Source organism: Geotrypetes seraphini, chromosome 1 (genome assembly GCF_902459505.1).
Source record: "Geotrypetes seraphini chromosome 1, aGeoSer1.1, whole genome shotgun sequence".
NCBI classification, from domain to species: domain Eukaryota; kingdom Metazoa; phylum Chordata; class Amphibia; order Gymnophiona; family Dermophiidae; genus Geotrypetes; species Geotrypetes seraphini.
In genome coordinates, this window is record NC_047084.1 from 448,296,051 (window position 1) to 448,303,816 (window position 7,766).

The window sequence follows — 7,766 nt, forward strand, 5'->3', positions numbered from 1 at the left end:
GCAGCGAGACCCCTACAACTGCCCCATACCAGACATCCTGCAGTACATACTGAGCTTATCTCAGGGGGGCCTAAAACCCACTTCCATCAAGGTCCACCTAAGTGCAATCACGGCATACCACGCTGGCCTAGACAGCAAACCAGTGTCGAGGCATCCAGTAATCACAAAATTTCATGAAGGGACTGTCCAATCTGCACCCACCGGTCAGACCACCACCGCCCGGATGGGACCTCAACTTGGTGCCGCATCATCTCACCTCGACCCCTTCAAACCTTTGGGGGAGGCAGATCCCGTATTCCTGGCTGGGAAAACCCTGACCATCGTGTCTACCGACACACTCCCTCATGAGAACAGGGTGGTACCCAGAACCCACCCCCGATTCTTGCCGAAGGCGGCTTCAACGTGCCTCCCGGCACTCTACATCTCCCCACAGGGAAGGCACACTGCCACCTCAGCAACACCTCCTGGACTGTGTGCGGGCCCTGACTATGCAGCAGATTAGACAAGCCTCAATTGTTCGTCTCCTACGACCAAAACAAACCAGGACTTCCGGCCACCAAACGCAGGCGCGCGCGCTGGATATAAGAGTGCATCCCCTTCACCTATAGAAAAGCGCAGCATCAACCGCAGGTGGGAGCCAACGCCCACCAGCGCAGAACCATAGCCAACACAACGGCACATCTGCACCACACACCAATAGGGGACATCTGCGATGCAGCCACTTGTCCTCCATGCACACCTTCACCAAGAACAGGTTCCCTCCCGGGAGGGACAGCAACCACTAGCACAGCCTTGACAAACACTGATCAAGTAGGGTGTTATAGATATTGATTAAGTAGGTCTTCCAGCACTCCTTCCTAGACTGAATGTGGAATAGGCAAGTATGAATTCTCACATGCAAGTACGATCTGTCACTGTTGACCAGTTGGTTTCTCACTGTTCATTGATTGTCATTGACCAATTTCACTGTTCTGTGAGTTAAGTAGGTCTTCCAGCAATCCTGTCTAGTCTGAAGGTGGAATAGGCAAGTATGAATTCTCATATGCAAGTACGAATTGTCACTATTGACCAGTTATGAATTGTCACCGTTGACCAGTTGGTTTTCTCACTGTTCATTGATTGTCATTGACCAGTTTTCGCTGTTCTGTGAGTTAAGTAGGTCTTCCAGCACTCCTGTCTAGTCTGAATGTGGAACAGGCAAGTATGAATTCTCTTATGCAAGTACGAATTGTCACTGTTGACCAGTTACGAATTGTCACTGTTGACCAGTTGGTTTTCTTACTGTTCATTGATTGTCATTGACCAGTTTCGCTGTTCTGTGAGTTAAGTAGGTCTTCCAGCACTCCTGTCTAGACTGAATGTGGAATAGGCAAGTATGAATTCTCACATGCAAGTACGAATTGTCACTTTTGACCAGTTGGTTTCTCACTGTTCATTGATTGTCATTGACCAGTTCACTGTTCTGTGAGTATTATTGCTCAGTTAACACAGCGCTTTATCTAAAACCTTGTTTCCACAACTTTACCTGCTTTGCCTGATTACCCTGCCCGGCTCGGCCTCCACAGCCAGGCGAGGGATGCACAAAGCGCTAAGGCGCAGGTCCAGTCAGTACATCCCTCGGCTAGGGAGTCACCCATATGTGGCTGACTCATCCTGCTTGTCCTAGGAGAAAGTGTAGTTACTTACCTGTAACGTAGGTTCTCCGTGGACAGCAGGATAGTCAGCCACACAACCCACCTGCCTCCCCATACGGCCGTCCCGGCCACAGCTAGGAACATCCTGGGGATTAGGGGGAAGCAGGGGGAAATGGGTAGGGCTCGGGCATGCCCAGTGGGGCCCGGGCACTGCACGTGCTCAGAGAAAAAAAAAAAAAAATCTCTCTGAGCTATTGGAGAGCTTATCCGCAAATTGGGAGGCGTTGGGACAACACCCATATGTGGCTGACTATCCTGCTGTCCACGGAGAACCTACGTTACAGGTAAGTAACTACACTTTATTTGGATAATTAGTGTCCTAGTGGTTGACCATGGAAGTACTGATAAAGTCTGAGCCTGCTTCACTGTGATATGAGCCTGATCCAAGTGTTTCCCTAGACAGTTTGTAGTTGTGTGGGATGCATGTTCTGGGTGTATGTAGCACGTGTTTCTGAGAGAGATGCATGTTAATGCATGCACATGCAGGAAGTATGTATGTAGCACTTTTGTCTCTTGTTATGTACATCTGTATATGGTGGTCATATAGCCTGCATGTATGTGTAGAATGCATGTTTGTGTAGAATGCATGTATGTGTAGAATGTATGTGTAGAATGCATGTTTGTGTAGAATGCATGTATGTGTAGAATGTATGTGTAGAATGCATAACCTTTGTTCCTGAAGGTGTTTACGTGATATTTTGTCCTGGTAAATGTTAGTCTGTGAGGTCATAGAAACATGACGGCAGATAAAGGCCAAATAGCCCATCTAGTCTGCCCATCCTCAGTAACCATGATCTCTTTCTCTCTCTGAGAGAACCCATGTGCCTATCCCAGGCCCTCTTGAATTCAGACACAGTCTCTGTTTCCATCACCTCTTCCGGGAGACTGTTCCACGCATCTACTTCAGAAAATATTGTTGCACCTGGTACCTAATAGCAACTTCACCTCTACATTTGCTCCTTGCTGGAATGTTTCAGCAAAATGCTCCTGAGCGTAATGTATCTGAATGGTTTAGTTTGTGCATGCTATGATAGGAATGAATCTCACTTCTAAGTCAGGATATGTGGAGTAAGATCTCAGTCTCTCAAATTTAGTGCTAACACTTGTACTTGTATCATACCAAAGAGAGCTCCTCTCTGGAGTTCATAGAATGTAACATTTATTTATTCAATTTTCTATACTCCCAGGAGAGCTCAGAATGGTTCACATGAGTTTATTCAGGTACTCAAGCATTTTTCCCTGTCTGTCCTGGCAGGCTCACAATCTATTTAATATACCTGGGGCAATAGGGGGATTAAGTGACTTTCCCAGGGTTGTAAGGAGCAGCGTGGGTTTGAACCCACAACCTCAGGGTGCTGAGGCTGTAGTTCTAACCACTGCGCCTCACTCATGTATGGGTGACCTTTCCACGTGTGCCTGAAAATTCCTTTTAATCAAGCAGATTTTTTCTAAATCTTTCTGCCACATTTTTTAGGTCTTGGACTGCTTTCTTTATACTTAAGGATCTTTTCTCTCTCTCTCCACGATTCGCAGGAGGAAGGAAGACCGAATGAGAGCCAGCATGGTTAAAAAGTGAGGTGAAGGAAGAAGCTATTAGAGCTAAAAGAAAATCCTTCAGAAATGGAAGAAGGATCTGACTGAAAATAATAAGAAACAGCATAAGGAATGGCAAGTGAAATGCAAAGGAAGGCATAGAGAGACTTTAAAAAGAAGATTGTGTTGAAGGCAAAAATATACAGTATAGTAAAAAACCTTTTTAGGTATATTAGAAACAAGAAGCCGATAAAAGGATCAGTAGGACAACTGGATGACCAAGGGGTAAAAAGAGCACTCAGAGAAGACAAGACCATAGTGGAGAGATTAAATAAATTATTTGCTTTGGTTTTCATTGAGGAAGATGTGAAAGAGAATACCAGTGCCAGAAATGGTACTCAGTGCTGATGAGTCAGAGGAACTGAAACTAATCTCCTTAAACCTGTAAAATGTAATGAGACAATATGAAAAACAAAAGAGGCAACCTATGGTGCTCAATCCTTTTAATCACTCAAGACCTGACATGTACGTGTTTCGGCCGTAAGGCCTGCCTCAGGGGTCTTATCCTCAATACAGAGCACTGTGTTTACAATTACTCTCTTATAGTGAAACAATCAAAATCTCTTAATCATCCATTTGTGCTGTAATCTAAGCTACGTGCTCTGTATTGAGGATAAGACCCCTGAGGCAGGCCGTACGGCCGAAACACGTACATGTCAAGTCTTGAGTGAATAAAAGGATTGAGCACCATAGGTCGCCTCTTTTGTTTTTCTTTGTTCTACCTTGAGGGGATAGAATCTCCTGTTTGGGTGTATGGGACAATATGACAAATTGAAGAGTAGCAAATCACCTGGACTGGAAGGTATACATCTCAGAATATTGATAGAATAAAAAAATGAACTTGCAGAATGACTGTTAATAGTATGGACATAAGAACTGCCGCCGCTGGGTCAGATCAGTGGTCCATCGTGCCCAGCAGTCCGCTCCTGCGGCGGCCCTTATGTCAAAGACCAGTGCCCTAACTGAGTCTAGCCTTACCTGCGTACGTTCTGGTTCAGCAGGAACTTGCCTAACTTTGTTTTGAATTCCTGGAGGGTGTTTTCCCCTATAACAGCCTCCGGAAGAGCAGAAGATTGGAGGGTGACCAATGTGATGCCAATTTTTTAAAAAAAGGGTTCCAGAGGTGATCTGGGAAATTATAGACTGGTGAAACTGACATCGATGCCAGGCAAAATGGTAGAGACTATTATAAAGAGTAAATTATAGAGCATATACATAAGCATAGATTAATGAGACAAAGCCGAAAGGGATTTAGGGGTCCTTTTATTAAGATGCATTAACCGATGTAGCACACACTAAAGATTAGCACTTTCTAAATGCTAAGACATCCATTATATGGGCATCTTAGCATTTAGTGCTAAATTGGTTAGTGCACTTTAGTAGAAGGACCATTTAGTCAAGGGAAATCTTGCCTCACCAATCTACTACCTTTCTTTGAAGGGGTGAATAAATCTGTGGATAAAGGTAAGCTAGTCGATATTGTATATCTGAATTTTCAAAAGACATTTGACAAAGTACCTCATGAAAGACTCCTGAGGAAATTAGAAAGTTATTGGATAAAAGGTAATGAAGCCGTCGGCCCAGTGCGCAGCGGCCTCTAAGAAGGCGAACAGAATGCTAGGTATTATCAAGAAAGGTATTACAACCAGAACGAAAGAAGTTATCCTGCCGTTGTGTCGGGCGATGGTACGCCCACATCTGGAGTACTGCATCCAATACTGGTCGCCGTACCTTAAGAAGGATATGGCGATACTCGAGAGGGTCCAGAAAAGAGCGACACGATTGATCAAGGGTATGGAAAACCTTTCATATGCTGAAAGATTAGAGAAACTGGGGCTCTTTTCCCTGGAAAAGCGGAGACTTAGAGGGGACATGATAGAGACTTACAAGATCATGAAGGGCACAGAGAAGGTGGAGAGAGACAGATTCTTCGAACTTTCGAAAACTACAAGAACGAGAGGGCATTCGGAAAAATTAAGAGGGGACAGATTCAGAACCAATGCTAGGAAGTTCTTCTTCACCCAAAGGGTGGTGGACACCTGGAATGTGCTTCCGGAGGGTGTGATAGGACAAAGTACGGTTTTGGGGTTCAAAAGGGGATAAAGGATTACTATACAGGTCCTGGACCTGATGGGCCGCCGCGTGAGCGGACTGCTGGGCGTGATGGACCTCTGGTCTGACCTAGCAGAGGCACTGCTTATGTTCTTATGTTTTATGGATTAAGAACTGGTTACCATATAGAAAACAGGGTAGGGTTAAAAGGTCACTATTCTCAATGGAGAAGGGTAGATAGTGGGGTTCCCCAGGGGTCTGTGCTGGGAATGCAGCTTTTTAACCTATTTATAAATAACCTTGAGATGGGAATAACTACTGAGATCATTAAATTTGCTGATGACACAAAATTGTTAAATCGCAAGAGGACTGAAAAAAAATTGGAAGAGGACCTTATGAGACTGGGAGACTGAGCATCCAAATGGCAGATTACATTTAAAGTGAGCAATTCCAAAGTGATGCATGTGGGAAAGAGGAACCCAAACTATAGCTACATGATGCAAGGTTCCACACTAGAAGCCTCTGCCCCGGAAAAAGATCTAGGGGCGGCATCATTGATGATACATTGAAACCCTCTGCTCAGTGTTCAGTGGCAGCTAAGAAAGCAAATAGAATGTTAGGAATTATTAGGAGAGGAATGAAAAAAATGAGAATGTTATAATGCCTTTGTATCGCACCATGTTGTGACCACACTTCAAACACTTTGTGCAATTCTGGTCACTGCGTCTCAGTAAAAGATATTATTCTCAGACGGATTCCATCTGGGCCCGGAGATTTGTCAGTTTTTAATCTATCTATCTGTTTGAGTACGTCTTCGAGGCTTACCTCCATGCATGATAATTTTTCCTCTTGATCTCCCTTGAAGATTTTTTCCGGTTGGATGTGTCCTCTCTTGTAAAGACCGACGAGAAGAACATGTTTAGTCTGTCTGCCACCTATTTTTCCTCCTTCACCACTCCCTTCCTGTCTCCCTCATCCAGAGGTCCCACCACCTCCCTCGCCAACAGACTTGCTTTACAAGAAATAAAACGACTACAAATCATTCAGAATGCATCAATTAAATTAATAACGAAATCCAAAAAGTTTGATCATGTAACACCACTCCTTAAAAAGGCTCACTGGCTTCCTGTTATGCACAGAATTACGCATAAATTATGTACAATCATTTTTAAAACTTTATATAATAAGACCCCAGCATTTTTATTTAGATTACTTATCCCTTATTCTGCAAAGAGAACCTTGAGATCTAGCGAACAAAATCTTTTATCTATTCCTTCTCTAAAAATTATCAATACAAGGAGACAATTTATCTTCTCTTGTACGGCACCGCAAACATGGAACGCCCTCCCTATGTTTTTACGGGAGGAGAAAGAGTTTGTAAAATTTAAAAACGAATTAAAAACTTTCCTTTTTAGAGATGCATTTGCAAGTTAATCTTTTATTTTATTGCTTTGCTTATTTTATTCCCCTAAATGTCTTATTACCCTTTTGTATTTCCCTTTGATGTCTCCTCTTTACTTTACAAATTGTATTTCATCCCTCCTTACCTTGTGTTAAACAATGTTAATTTTTAGTATAATAAGTTTATTTATTAATTGTATGGACTGTTTTGTTACCTAAGCTATGTAGCTTTTTAAATGTTCACCGCTTAGAAACTTTGTCTAAAGCGGTTAATCAAGCCATCTAATAAACTTGAAACTTGAAACTTACCGACTAATCACTACACAAGGTAAACCTGTCCTGGAGGTTCCCCAGCCAGTCATATTTTCAAGATATCCACAATAAATATTCAAGAGAGAGATCTGCATTTCCTGCCTCCACTGCATGCAACTGTCTTTCATGAATATTCATTGTGGTTATCCTAAAATTCTGATTGGCTGGGGAGCCCCCTTGACAGATTTTAGAACCACTGCCTTAACCATTCGTGTGTCTGGTTTTGATCAATGAATGGCTCCTGGAAAAATTTCCTACTGTGTTTCTGCATTTAGTACTTTCATTTTTCTCTCTTGTTTTACAAATGCTGTTGCTTCCTTCAGTTTTAATAGTGGTGGATTCTTCTTCATTTCTTTTACTCATTGCATTTTAAGTTTAATGATGGAGGCAGATTTTGAACATTTATTTTTATATGTAACATTTTTTATGCATTTGGATCTATTAATGCTGTCAGATAGTTCTGAAGACCTACAATAGTAGCTCAGTACATGTAATCTGTCTTTATCAAGCATATCATTTGATAAATTACCTTGTAGGCATGGAGAAGTTTTCTTGTTTAAACACTCATTTTTTTCAGGATCTTTAAGAGGCCCATCTACAATTCCAAAGCTGTATGAGAGTATGGGAATTGTCAACTGACTAATGATTTGCATTTTATTCTATACTGTTAAAGCACTTTTCACTATCAATTTAAATCTTTTGTAATATGCTTTA